This window comes from Lactuca saligna, chromosome 2 (assembly GCF_052625555.1).
Source record: "Lactuca saligna cultivar CGN05327 chromosome 2, ASM5262555v1, whole genome shotgun sequence".
Classification (NCBI taxonomy): Eukaryota; Viridiplantae; Streptophyta; class Magnoliopsida; order Asterales; family Asteraceae; genus Lactuca; species Lactuca saligna.
The window spans coordinates 13866289-13880961 of record NC_136418.1 but is presented as its reverse complement, the minus strand read 5'-3'; positions in this window follow the sequence as shown (position 1 = coordinate 13880961).

Sequence of the window (14673 nt, the reverse complement as noted above, 5' to 3'; positions counted from 1 at the left end):
TATCAAGAAGTGAAGAATTCCAAAGAGCTCCATAGTGGTATCGTAAAGTGTAATTTTCTAGATTATGTATGCTTGGGTTGCTCAATTAAAAATACCTTGAGGGTAAAGAGGTTTTCTGAGGATGGATTCGGAGGGTTGCATAAAATGAGCATAGTTCGGGGTGAGTGGGCGAATGTTTATGAGGATTGTGAGTATTTGAGGTATGGGGGGTTTTTAGGAATTTTAGACACAAATGCATGCGTTGCGGTCTTGGCATAATGGCTGGGAAGGATTGGAGTTATTAATGTGATTTAAATGTGTTTAAAATTTAGTTTTGCTTGGGGGCAAGCAAAAGTCAAGTGTGGGGTATTTTGATATGTGCATAATTAGTTAATTATTTAACATATATTCTTAGTTATTTTTGGATAATTATGAGAATAATGTGGACAAAAGGTACTTAAAATGCTTTGAATTGTGTTTTCAGTCCATAAGATATGCTTGGAGGCAAAAAGGAGAAAAGGGAAAGCAAGTGAAGATTAAAGAGTGAAAGAAGGACCTACTCGGTGAGTAGATCGACCTTACTCGGCGAGTACACGATGAGATGCTAGAAGATATATACGACTGCTAATCTGAAGACGGATAAGTATGGACCCACTCGGCGAGTTGATTCTGCTACTCGCCGAGTACCCTCTGTTTTGGGATATCTTTAAAAGACGAATCCTTATCACATAGGACAGAACCCCTGGCGAATTTTGAAGGATTAGCTACGACTAAAAGGTTCAGAAGGCGCTAAGGAACCCTAAGCTTCAAGAGTTGGAAGAATTCAAGCAATTAGGTTAATTCTACCACTTAGACTTAGGAATTAAACATGTTTGCTTTCATAAACTTTGTTTTTGTGCTTGTTTCTACTGCAACTATGAGCTAAACTCGTTTTTGTTTCTGTTTGGGGAATACCAAAGAACTCCTATGGTTTAATTATTAATTCTTGTTTGATTGTCTATTGGTGATTTATTAAATTAAGTTTGTTAAAGAACCTTATGTATTAATCACTACTATTTTCTGTTAATTGGAAGGCAATTAGGTTGCATGAACATCACTTAATTGTTAACCTCATATGTCTATGTGAATACTAAAACGTATGCTTGGAAGTAATGAGTATGAAACTAAGATTAATAAGAAAATAGGAAGATTAATGTGTGAGCTTGTTTGAGAAACCATCAACAAGAGGTTAATTGAATTAATAACTTAATTGACCATTACAAATCTTATTTAATCCAAATAATTAATCTAGGGAATTAATTAGTTTAAACACTTGATCAACGCTTAAATTAGTTAATTGTCTAAGGGTTAGGAGTAATGAACATGAACCTAACTATTATCATTGGTAACCAATAGCAATTAATCTACCTTAACTTAAATAACCATAGGAGTGAATTGGTTGAACCTAAATAGAAACATCTTTATTAAATTTGGTGAATAGTTGTTGCTTTAGTTAATTAGTTAAATTTAGTTTGTTTAAGTTTCTAGTCTTGCAAAACTAGAGAAAAACCATTTACTTTTATTATTTGTTTTAGTTAAAATTAGCTATTAGTTTAATTTCCATTCCCTGAGTTCGATACCTTACTTATCAATCTATACCACTTAAAGACAGGTTCACTGCCTTTGTGTGCTCAAATTATTAATAAAAAGTAGGGATAAAACTAGTTGAATTTACACACATCAAAGGCCGACGCACCAAAGGCACGGGGGAGAGCCTTCCTGTTGACCGCGGATGAGGTCCGCGCAGCGCCCGACGTCGTGGCTGGTATGTAGTCTTTCATTTACTTATGTTGAGTTGAGATATTGTTCTTATTTTATGATCTACGTAGGTATCTTTCTTGTAAATTTTGTGCCTGCTTTTGTGTTATTCGACTCGGGTGCGAGTCGATCCTTTGTGTCGTTAGCGTTTAGTCAGCACATCAGTGTTCGACGAAAGGCGTTGAGTCGACCTCTACGAGTTTCCATAGCTGACGAGCGAGCGATGTATGCTACTGATGTGATTCGAGGATGTATAATTGAGATCTTCGATATTGAGTTCCTGATTGATCTGGTTCCTATTGCGATGGGGGATGTATGTGTCATCGTGGGCATGGACTGGTTGAGCAAATTTGGAACGGTTATCGACTGCGAGCGACAACTGGTGACCATACGAGACCCTAGTGGGGGAGTGCTTACGGTGTACGGTGAGGGTACCCATTCTGGGTCAGCGTTCTGTTCGGCTGCTAGAGCGAGGCAGAGTCTATAGCAGGGTTGTAGTGGGTTTTTGGCCTATGTGATTGACACACGAGTGGCAGCGGAGAGGCCGGGTTCTGTTGATTGTGTACCGATAGTGCAAGAGTTCCCGGACGTTTTCCCTGAGTAGCTGACGAGTGTGCCTCCCGAGAGGCAGATGGAGTTTCGCATCGATTTAGTTCCGGGAGCGGTGCCTATTGCCAAGGCACCCTATTGCCTTGTGCCACCAGAGATGCAGGAGTTATCCCCGCAGCTTCAGGAGCTACTGGGGAAGGGGTTTATTCGACCGAGTAACTCGTCATGGGGAGCGTCGATCCTTTTTGTCAAGAAAAAGGATGGTTCACACCCGATGTGCATTGATTACCGGGAGTTGAACAAGTTGACGGTCAAGAACCGTTACCCCTTACCGAGGATCGATGATCTATTCGATCAGTTGCAGAGAGCGTCTTGGTTCTCCAAGATTGATTTGAGGTCTGGATATCATCAGATGAGAGTGTGTGATGAGGATATCCAGAAGACGGCGTTCAGGATTCGTTATGGGCATTACGAGTTCGTGGTGATGCCTTTTGGACTCACCAATGCACCGGTGGAATTCATGGACCTCATGAACAAGGTGTGCAGGCCAATGTTTGATTGTTCGGTGATAGTGTTTATCGATGATATATTGGTGTATTCGAGACCTAGAGAGCAGCATGAGGAGCATTTAAGGGAGATCCTCGGAGTTATGAGATCGGAGAGGCTTTACACCAACTCTCCAAGTGCGATTTCTGGTTACGAGAGGTTCAGTTCCTGGGACATCTCGTCAACCAGAATGGGATATTGTGTAACGCCCGCAGATCTAGGCTAGTCAATTTTGAGGTAATAAGTGTCGAAAATGAATTTTCGACAAAAGATTATCTAGAATAAATAATCTTAACCAAGTTTTAGAATATGTCTCAAGGTTTCCGTACATATAAAGAACGCCGAAATCCGAGTTATAACGAAGAAGTTATGACCCGTCGAAGTTTTATGGCTAAACCGGCACGGCACCGGGAAGCGTAAAAAGTGAATTTACGATAGAGCAAGATTTAGCCTTAGTGATCTAAACGAAAGTCGTAGAATATGTTAAACTAAGAACATCGATAAAAAGAACGCCCAAATCTGACTTCGTATGAAGAAGTTATGATTTTTCAAAGTTTCGACTTAGTAGTGTACAGCCCGAAACTCGAATTTTAGTTCGAGCAGTTTTTGGCTTACGCGACCTAAATGAGAGTTAAATATCTCATTAATAGGAACTCAACGGTAAAAATATGGATGAAAACGGAGTTCGTATGAAGGAGTTACGAATTCTTCGCGGTCATTTAACAGTCTAAACGCCTCCTACTGTTAAATTTATGATCGGTCAAGAATTAGCCGATGGAATCAAAATGAAAGTTATAGATATTATTTTTACCTACGCATGGATATAAAGAACGTTGAAAGCAGATATAGTATGAGATAGATATGGACGAAGCTTAGTCTCTACTCTTCGAGCGCGATAAATTCGATACAGTTTTATAAATCCGAGATAGAATAAGAATTAGCCAACGGGGTCTAAATGAAAGTTGTAGTAATCGTAAATACCAACACGTGGATATAAATAAAGTCAGAAACGGAGCTCGTATGCGAAAGATATGGACGAAGCTTAGTCGCTACTCTTCGAGCGCGATATATACGATACATTTTTTGTAAATCTGAGATAAAAGGAGAAATAGCCGACGAGGTCTAAATGAAATTGTAGTCCTCGTAAATACCAACGCGTGGATATAAAGAACGTAGAAAACGGAGCTCGTATGCGGAAGATACGGACGAAGCTTAGAGACAACTTTACTATAAAACTCCTATAAATACAAGGGTGAACCCTTCATTATTTCTTCACACCATAAGCATTTCTTTCTCTCTCTAACTTCTCTCTAGCCTCCCTAAACCCCTCCCAAGTCTAGGGAATCTCCCTAGAACGAGAAGAAAGCCCCGGAGCGCCCGACAGCTCCGAGAAGAAAAACTTTCGGCTCGGAAACGCTGCTCCAGCGAAGCCCGGTTTTTAATAAAAACCCGCTGTAAGTGAGCTACGCCTGTACTATATTTAATATAGATTTTATTTTATTATAGTAACATTATTAGGACCTTAAAATAATTATTTGGGATATTATTTTGAGTTATATTGAGTGTTATTTAACGCTTATATAATAGTAATAATAGCTAGACTATTAACTAGTTGCGGTTAACGTTAAAAACTAAACCCTAGTGGTATTGATACTAGGTTTTGTCGAGGAAAATTGTTTTGAGATAACGAAGTGCTGTCTGAGTTCGGAATCACCACCTAATCAGGTGAGTGCATAGTTACTTTCAGCTTACACATAGATATGAATTATTTTATATAAATTAAGTGTTATGTGTGCATATTACCAAAATACTTGCTATCTATGCTGGATGAACATTTTATACATGTTTTCAATGATTTAAACTGTATATTTATTTTATATCTACGAAAATGTGTTGGGTAAAACATGGGTAGATGTAATAGTTGTTGTGTGACAAAATAAAATAATGAGGGGCCTCGTTATAGCTGTTCTTGATGATCTAGTCATCTAGCGGAGTATAGATGACGACCACAGACTATTCTAGACAGTCCAGTGGAACACTAGAAGGCTCGCAACCTGTAGGTGTTTATTCGAACTATGTGTTTATTCGAACTGTGTGAACTGTGTGCTCACCAGGTATACTCCATCCCAATGATAGTCCTTTGACTAGGTCCCTTGTGTTAGATGTTTTAGGGACGTAATGTGAGGATAACGGGAATGGGTAATTGGGTTGATTGTTTGGTGTTTAAAAATAATAATTATATTATTGTGGGTTGAAAACCCTATGTGCTCACCAGGTTTCCCAACCTGACCCACTCAGTTTATTTATATCACAGGTGTTTATATGTAGATCACTAGTGTAAATAATTGTAAGTTCTGTTTATGCTTATGTTTCTGTATTAACGATGACATCCCAAACGTTTTAAAATGAAATAAACACGTTTCTTCGAAAATGTTTTAATAACGTATTTACCATGTTTTTCTGGGAACAAATTCCGCAACATTTTTATAAAATGAAGTACTCTGATTTTTATAAAGCATAAACAAAATCGGTCTTTTCTGGCCGTGATTTTGGGGATGTCACATATTGGTCGATCCGGCCAAGATCGAGGTTGTGATGGGTTGGGAGGTGCCGAGATCCCCTCCCGATATCAGGAGTTTTCTGGGGTTGGCTGGCTACTATCAGAGATTTATCAAGGATTTCTCCAAGATTGTTGTTCCTCTCACCAGGTTGACCAGGAAGGGTGTGGCTTTTAGTTGGGGTCCTGAGCAGAAAGCCTCATTCGAGACACTTTGCCAGATATTATGTGTAGCCTCGGTGTTAGCCCTTCCGGAGGATTGGAGGATTTTGTGGTGTATTGTGAGGCATCGATGTCGGGGTTGGGGCGGTGCTGATGTAGAGAGGGCACGTGATCGCATACGCATCGAGGCAGCTGAAGCCTCATGAGACGAGGTATCCCACCCACAATCTGGAGTTGGGGGCGGTGGTATTCGGCCTCAAGATCTGGCGTCACTATTTTTATGAGGCTCGGTGTACCATATACACGGACCACAAGAGTTTGAAGTATTTGATGGATCAGCCCAACCTGAATATGTGCCAGAGGAGATGGTTGGATGTTGTAAAGGATTATGACTGTGAGATCCTGTACCACCCGGTCAAGGCTAACATTGTGGCTGATGCCCTGAGCCGTTAGGTGGAGAGTGCCCCGATACGAGACGTCTGTATGAGGTTGACGGTGATGACTTCGATGTTGGACACCATTCGGGAGGCCCAAACAGAGGTTGTGAGGCCGGAGAACCATAAGAGAGAGCGGGTGATCGGGCAGGTACCTGAGTTTGTTGTCGATATCCGCAGGCTTATGACCTTTCAGGGTCGAATTTAGGTGCCATTTAAGGGCGGGGCACATATCATTCTGAAGGAGGAGGCGCACAAATCGAGGTTCTCGATCCATCCCGGGGCCACTAAGATGTATTTCGACCTAAAGAGAGACTATTGGTGGCCCTGTATGAAGAGGGATGTTGCGTGGTTCATTGAAAGGTGCTTGACCTATCACAGGGTTAAGGCCGAGCACCAGCATCCGCATGGCAAGTTGCAGCCATTTGAGGTTCCCCAGTGGAAGTGGGAACAAATTTCTATGGATTTTATCACCAAATTGCCAAGGACCGCGAGGGGTGTCAATGCAATTTGGGTGATCGTTGACCAGCTGACAAAGAGTGTTCGCTTCCTTGCTATCAGGGAAAGCTCTTCAGCAGAGAGGCTGGCAGATTTGTATGTCAGAGAGGTGTTATCGCTGCATGGATTACCGATCTCGATTGTGTCAGATCAAGATGTGCGTTTCACTTCCAGGTTCTGGAAAACGTTCCATGAGGAGTTGGGTACTAGGTTCCATTTAAGTACCGCCTTCCACCAACAGACGGACGGACAGAGTGAGCGGACAATTCAGACGCTTGAGGACATGCTTCGAGAATGTGTGTTGGACTTTGGAGGAAATTGAGACACGTATATGTCGTTGGCTGAGTTTTCCTATAACAACAGCCACCATTCAAGCATTGGCATGCCTCCCTTTGAGTTGTTGTATGGGAGGAAGTTCCAGACTCCCATCTACTGGGGAGAGGTAGGGCAGCGAGTGATGGGTAGCACTGAGATATTGCTTCAGACAACAAAGTAGATACAACAAGTCAGACATATATTATTGACAGCTCAGAGTCGCTAGAAGAGTTATGCGGATAGGCGACGATCCGAGCTCGAGTTCCAGGTGGAAGACTTCGTTCTCCTGAAGGTATCTCCTTGGAAAGGAGTGATCGAGATGTGCGTTTCACTTCCAGGTTATGGAAAAATTTCCATGAGGAGTTAGGTATTAGGTTGCATTTCAATACTGCCTACCATCCACAGACGGACGGACAGAGTGAACGGACAATTCAGACAGTCGAGGACATGCTTCGAGCATGTGTGTTGGACTTCGGAGGAAGTTGGGACACGTATCTGATGGGTTTTGAGCATTCTAACACTTCCTAAGTGTACATGCAACCCTAATAACCTTGGATCTATGTTTGTCTAATTTGTCATGTAAAGTTGATTTCCAAGGTTATATTCCTATCTAGCATACATGGGGAACAATTTTAACATAAAGTATAGATAGAATAACTTACCTTGTTGTTGCTTGTGTTCCTTGAAACCTTGTGAGCCTAGCACCCCAAGTGTGATGCCTCAAATGCTTCACACAACACCAAATGCTCTTGGAAGAACTTATGAGAGAATACACACTCTTCAAAATCGGCCAAGCCCTCTATTACTTAGTTGCGTATGTTGTAACCGATTTGGGAGGAGATCATATTACTTATATAGTGTTGACACATCTAGGGTTAAACCCTAATGTGTCATGACTCTTCATTTCCATGACCCATGGGTTTGTAACTCCCATGGAGCATCCATGGAGCATCCTATGGGTGGAACCCAACTTGATGATCCATGGAGCCTTTTAGCCCACTATACAAGATATGGATGATTTACTTAATCAACCCATATATTTAATTAGTTATCTTTTGATCACTTAATTAATTCTAAATTAATTCTTGATCAAACTAATCAAATAATATTATTAATATATTAGAACTTATAATATATTAATAATCTCCAAGCGTTATTTCTCTCATTTAGTCTATCCAATTGCATGGTGCCATGCAACCCAAATGGACCATGCCGGGTCGGGTCAAGTACATACCAGAAATAGTTATGGACTTAGACACCTTATCCAACAGTCTCCCACTTGGATAAGTCTAGTAACTATTATTGCAAGTATGACTTCAGGAACCGATCGGCAATCGTAGCTCTTTACAAGGTTTCTCGAAACTTGAGAAGATGATGGTACGCCATTTAAGATAAGTGATCATATAATCCTCTGTTCTAGATATCAGTCGGACAAACAAATGGAACAATGTCTTACTTATTGTCCAACATTTGTTTCCCGATTTCCGATTTGTTTGACAAAGAACTTTATTGAACACATCAATTTAGTTCTGACCGGGCCCGATACATTGGTCAAAACAAAATCATCGAGGGGCCCAGATATCAGCTTCTAATCCAAGAAGGAACAGATAAACTTCGACTCATATGTTTGTTCTACTACTCGTTGAATTACACATAAGAGCACGATTTTATAACATCGAGTTACCAATACGTTTTTCGTACAATCAATGCATAACCAACTTGTAAGTAACAAATCATATCTCTAGGTTTAAAGACTTATATGATATTACCGTCTCACGATCACTCGAGATAGAATTCCATGAAGTGATTCCAGTGAGCGTGGGTTGAGTCCAATGCTCAGAACTTATGAGCACTCATGATTATTGTAGCCTTGTCCCAGACCTCTACAACCAAACATGACAGTCTTGATTCATACCTACTTCCGACATATGACCGACTGTGGAGGTTTGAATAATATGTTATACCAAACAAAATTATTCTGGAAGTCAAAACATGCAAAAGAAATATAGTAAACGATCGACAAGAGATAGCAACACTTTACTCATAAATAAAACACTTTTATTCATCATCAAATGTCAATTACACTTTACAAATTTCAAGATTATCTAACTACTAGATCTAATATCATCCTTCAGCCCTATGCTCCGAGCATGCTGGAGATGCTTAACCCGAGTCAGTCCCTTCGTGAGGTGATCTGCCGGATTCTCATCTGATGATACCCTCTTTGCCACGAGGAGTCCTTCTTCGATCCGATGTCTGATGAAATGGTATTTTCTGTCGATGTGTCTGGATCTCCCGTGATCCCTTGGTTCCTTGGCTAAGGCAACAGCACTTTCACTATCACAGAAAATTTCCATCGGCTCTTTAATAGCTGGTACAACTCCAAGGTCTCCAATGAAGTTCCTCAGCCATAACGCCTCCTTTGCCGCTTCGCTAGCTGCAATATACTCTGATTCACAAGTAGAATCTGCCACTGTCTCTTGCTTGGAACTCTTCCAAGAAATTGCTCCTCCATTTAGGGTAAAGACCCAGCCCGACTGAGAGCGGAAGTTATCCCTATCAGTCTGGAAGCTAGCATCACTATACCCTACAACTCTCAAGTCATCACTCCCACCGAGGGTAAGGACCCAGTCCTTAGTCCTTCGTAGGTACTTGAGAATATTCTTTACCGCAATCCAGTGTGCCTTGCCAGGGTTCCCCTGAAACCTGCTAACCATGCTCAAGGCAAAGGCTACATCAGGTCGAGTACACGTCATAGCATACATGATCGAACCTACAGCCGAAGCATAAGGTATTCGACTCATTTCTGCTATCTCAGCCTCAGTGCTAGGGCTTTGTGTCTTACTCAGTTTGGCGTTACTCTGGATGGGCAACTCTCCTTTCTTGGAGTCTTGCATTCTGAATCTCTTCAGAATCTTCTCCAAGTAGGTACTTTGACTAAGTCCAATTAGTCTTTTACTCCGATCTCTCAAAATCCTTATCCCCAAAATATAGGCAGCTTCACGAAGGTCCTTCATAGCGAAACACTTTCCAAGCCAAGACTTTACTTCCTGCAAGGTTGGAATGTCGTTTCCTATGAGTAGTATGTCATCCACATACAATACCAAAAAGCTAACTATACTCCCACTAGCCTTGACATATACACAAGATTCATCTTCACTCCTAGAAAAGCCAAATTCCTTGACCTTTTCATCAAAGCAAAGATTCCATCTGCGAGGTGCTTGCTTTAATCCATAAATGGATTTCTCAAGCTTACACACTCTATTAGGGTACTCGTTACTGACAAAACCCTCTGGCTGACTCATGTAAACATCTTCAGCCAACTTTCCATTAAGGAAAGCGGTTTTGACATCTATTTGCCAAATTTCATAGTCATGAAATGCGGCTATGGCTAACAGAACCCGAATAGACTTAATCTTGGCTACCGGAGAAAAGGTCTCATCATAGTCCACTCCAGGAATTTGAGAGAAGCCCTTTGCAACCAGTCTAGCCTTATAAGTGTGTACTTTACCATCCATGTTGGTCTTCTTTTTGAAGACCCATTTGCACCCTACAGTCTTTCGACCTGGTACATTCTCAACCAAGTTCCAAACTTGATTATCATACATGGATTGTATCTCGCTATCCATAGCCTCTTTCCATTTTGCAGACTCGGGGCCTGCCATGGCTTCCTCGTAGCTGTTAGGGTCATCTTGACTTACTAGTGTCTCATCACTAATAAGTGTCTCACCTTCTGCAGTAATATGGAATCCATAGTAATGCTCAGGTGCACTCCTAACTCTCGTGGAACGCCTCAGAGGTACAGATTCGTCAATTGGCTCAACAGGAGTTTCCTCCTCAAGTTGAGGGCTAGAGTTTGAAGTTCCTTCACCACTTGACTCTTGAATTTCTTCAAGATCAACTTGCCTCCCACTGTCTCCTTGGCTTATAAACTCTCTTTCTCGAAAGACTCCTCTTCTTGCTACAAAGACCACATTGTCACTAGGTCTGTAGAAGAGGTAACCAAAGGATTGCTGTGGGTAGCCAATGAAAATACACCTCTCGCTTCGGGGTTCGAGCTTATCATGAGTCTCGCGTCTCACGAAAGCCTCGCATCCCCAAATCTTGATGTGGTCTAGTTTAGGTACTTTACCAGTCCACATCTCGTGAGGAGTTTTGGCAACTTTCTTTGTAGGGACTAGATTGAGGATATGGGCGGCAGTCTCTAAGGCATACCCCCAGAATGAGATTGGTAGCGAAGCTCGACTCATCATGGAACGAACCATGTCTAACAAGGTTCGATTACGCCTCTCAGCCACACCATTCAACTGCGGTGTCCTGGGAGGTGTCAATTGTGAGACAATCCCACATTCCTTTAGATAGTCGAGGAACTCTGAACTAAGATACTCACCACCTCGATCGGATCGAAGCATCTTAATGTTCCTGCCCAATTGATTCTCGACTTCCTGTTTAAATTCCTTAAACTTCTCGAAAGTCTCTGACTTATGCTTGATTAAGTAGACATATCCATATCTACTGTAATCATCGGTAAAAGTCAAATAATAACGATTAGCATCCCTTGTGGCATGTTTGAATGGTCCACACACATCCGTGTGTATAAGGTCCAACAAACCTTCACCCCTTTCACATGAGCCTGTGAAGGGTGACTTTGTCATTTTTCCAAGTAAGCATGATTCGCAACTATCATTTGATTTTAGGTCAAACGACTCCAAGACTCCATCCTTTTGGAGTTGGCCTATGCGTTTCTTGCTTATATGTCCAAGACGACAATGCCATAATGATGCTTTATCCAAGTTATTATTATTAGTAGAATCAATACACAAAACATTATTTCCTAAGTTATCTACAATAGATACAGCTTCATACACACCATCACAAGGTAATGCTTTAAAATAAAGTACATTATTAAAGAAAGCATTAATCGAACCAACTTCATTATCAAACGAAAAGGTGAAACCTTGTTTGTACAATGCATGAAAGGAAATAATATTTCTTGCCATTTCTGGCGAATAACAACATTTATTCAAATCTAAATTTAACCCATTACTTAGCGATAAAGTATAAACTCCAATCTTGGTGACAGGTGTAACTTTCCTATTCCCCATGATTAAGTTTATTCTTCCTTGCTCCACATTCTCACTTCTTCCTAGTCCCTGCAAGTCACAACAAATATGAATTCCGCAACCTGTATCAAGGACCCAAGATTTCGAATGGGGTGAGTTATTAGAAATGATAGTGTAAATACCTGCATGGTTGGGTTTGACTTTCCCATCCTTTACATCTTGCTGGTACTTTGGGCAGTTCCGCTTCCAATGAGCTTTTTCATGGCAATAGAAGCATTCAGCCTCTTTTGGGTCAGAAGAAGGAGTAATGAAACCTTTCTTGGTTCCACTTGAAGAAGAGCCATCAAGGGTCCAAGCCTTGGTACCCTTTGAAGATCTCTTTCTCTTCCTCCCTCGACTTTGCCCGATTGCCAAGACCGGAGTTGTTTCTGGAGTAGGAGTGATAGCAACTGACTTCCCCTTAAGACCTGTTTCTGCGGTCTTGAGAAGTCCCTGAAGTTTGCTGAGGGTGACCTCTTCCTTGTTCATGTGATATGTCATGCGGAATTGATCATAGCACGATGGTAAGGAGTGCAAAATGATATCTATTGCAAGCTCCTCAGGGAAGTTCACATTCAGCTTCAGCAACCGATCCACATACCTTTGCATTTTCTGCATGTGGCTCGTGACGGACTCTCCGTCCTTCATCATGGTCGTTATCATGGAGCAGATGACTTCGTACCTCTCTTGTCGTGCACTTTGATGGTATCTTTCCATCAAATCTTGGTGCATTTCATAAGGGTAGAAGTCTTCATAAGACTTTTGGAGTTTAGCTGTCATGGTGGCTAACATGATGCAAGCCACCTTGGTTGCATCTCTTTCATGAGTATGAAAGTCAGCGATCTCCTGGGGAGTTGCAGTGGACTCGTCAATTTCCTTAAGCTCCTTGTCAAGGACATATTCTTTGTCCTCGTAGCGGGTAATCATCCTGATGTTTCTGATCCACTTATTGAAGTTGGATCCATCAAAGGTGACTTTCCCACATAGACTCATAAGAGTAAAGGAGCCATTAGGATTCGAGCCAGAAGCATTAGTTGAAGACATCTGAAAAAGAAGAACAAGTTTAGTTTAGATTTAAGAGAGTCCTTAATAAAACACCCAAATGTAATATTAAGGCTAGGATCCAATCACAATATAATATAACTTAGAAGAGGTATGCCGTAATCTAAGCTATACCATATTTGAAAGGTAGGTGAATGACGATTCACCAATTTCCACCACGAAAACCGAAATAATAAATATTTAGTTTTTATTGGTTTTAGAAATTCCTAGATTCTTTGAGATCCAATGAATTTTTCAAAGGCATGTTTCAATCTCGGGAGTGCCCTCCAGGTTTTGTGACTGGGATGCCGAGGATCACAAAACGAGGTGTGAAGTAACCATGCAAATCACTTGGTACCTTTAAAGTTTATCACTCAATCGATGTGCCGGTAAACCACACACGCTCCACCGATACTATAATAAACTTTAAGTCACCCTTTACCTACCTTGTTAAGTCCAAGTTAGTGTGCCGGTTAACCACACACGCTCCACCAACGACTCAGACAAAGTGTAAAGTGTAATTTCATGGATTAGCACCTTATTCACATTTTTCCTAAAGTAACTAAGATTGGGAATTTAATAAACATTTAGTTACTTTATATATTCATCATACTTTGAATGAGAATTTATAAGTCCTTGTCTTACCCGTTCGGCTAACAACCCTCCACCAGTCAAGCAAGCGGTGGGTGAGAATATACACCCATTAAGTCACCATTTTATAGGCAACAACCTTATACCCACCTTATAGACCGGCTTCGTGAATGAGGCGTACTAGCGGTAAGACGACTTGTTCTTATACATATATATATATATATATAATTATTAAATCATCATAATATAAGTATAAGGTTTGAATTTTAACTTTTAAAATTCTAGGGGTTGGAACTAAAGTTTTAACTTAACTTTACTTGTTCCAAAACTTGAGGGCAAGTTTTGTAACTTTCAAAACTTTTCATTTCTTGTAACTTATGAGTTTAATAGAGTCATAAAATGAAGACTCTTCATTTTTATAACTCTTGTGTTTTCTTAATGGTTTTAACTCAAGTGTGACTCTTGGTTTTCCATAACTTAAGGATAAGTTATGGACTCCATTAAAACACATTATGATCAAGAATTAAACTACCAAATAGGTTACAAATAATTCCTATGATCATCTAAAACATCATAAGAACAAGAACATGAATATGAACACAATCAAAAAATTACATAAAACTTTGTAATTTTGATGACTAGTTGTAAATGAATTAGCAAGACATTACACCACCAAAAACAAGTTTACATTTACTAAAACAGTTTAGGGTAATGTTTCTAATTCATTTTCCAGCAACTGAATCGAAATTCTGCACTCATTCGACCCTACTCGCCGAGTGCATGAACATGACTCGCCGAGTTGGTTGAAGATACACATGGACTCGACGAGTCCCCCCAATAGACTCGACGAGTCCGATCGCAGACAGCAAATTTTCGATTATGTTTTCAACTTTTAAGCACAAATAAGAACAAACAAGCCTAGGCTCTGATACCACTGATGGGTTTTGACCATTCTAACACTTCCTAAGTGTACATGCAACCCTAATAACCTTGGATCTATGTTTGTCTAATTTGTCATGTAAAGTTGATTTCCAAGGTTATATTCCTATCTAGCATACATGGGGAACAATTTTAACATAAAGTATAGATAGAATAACTTACC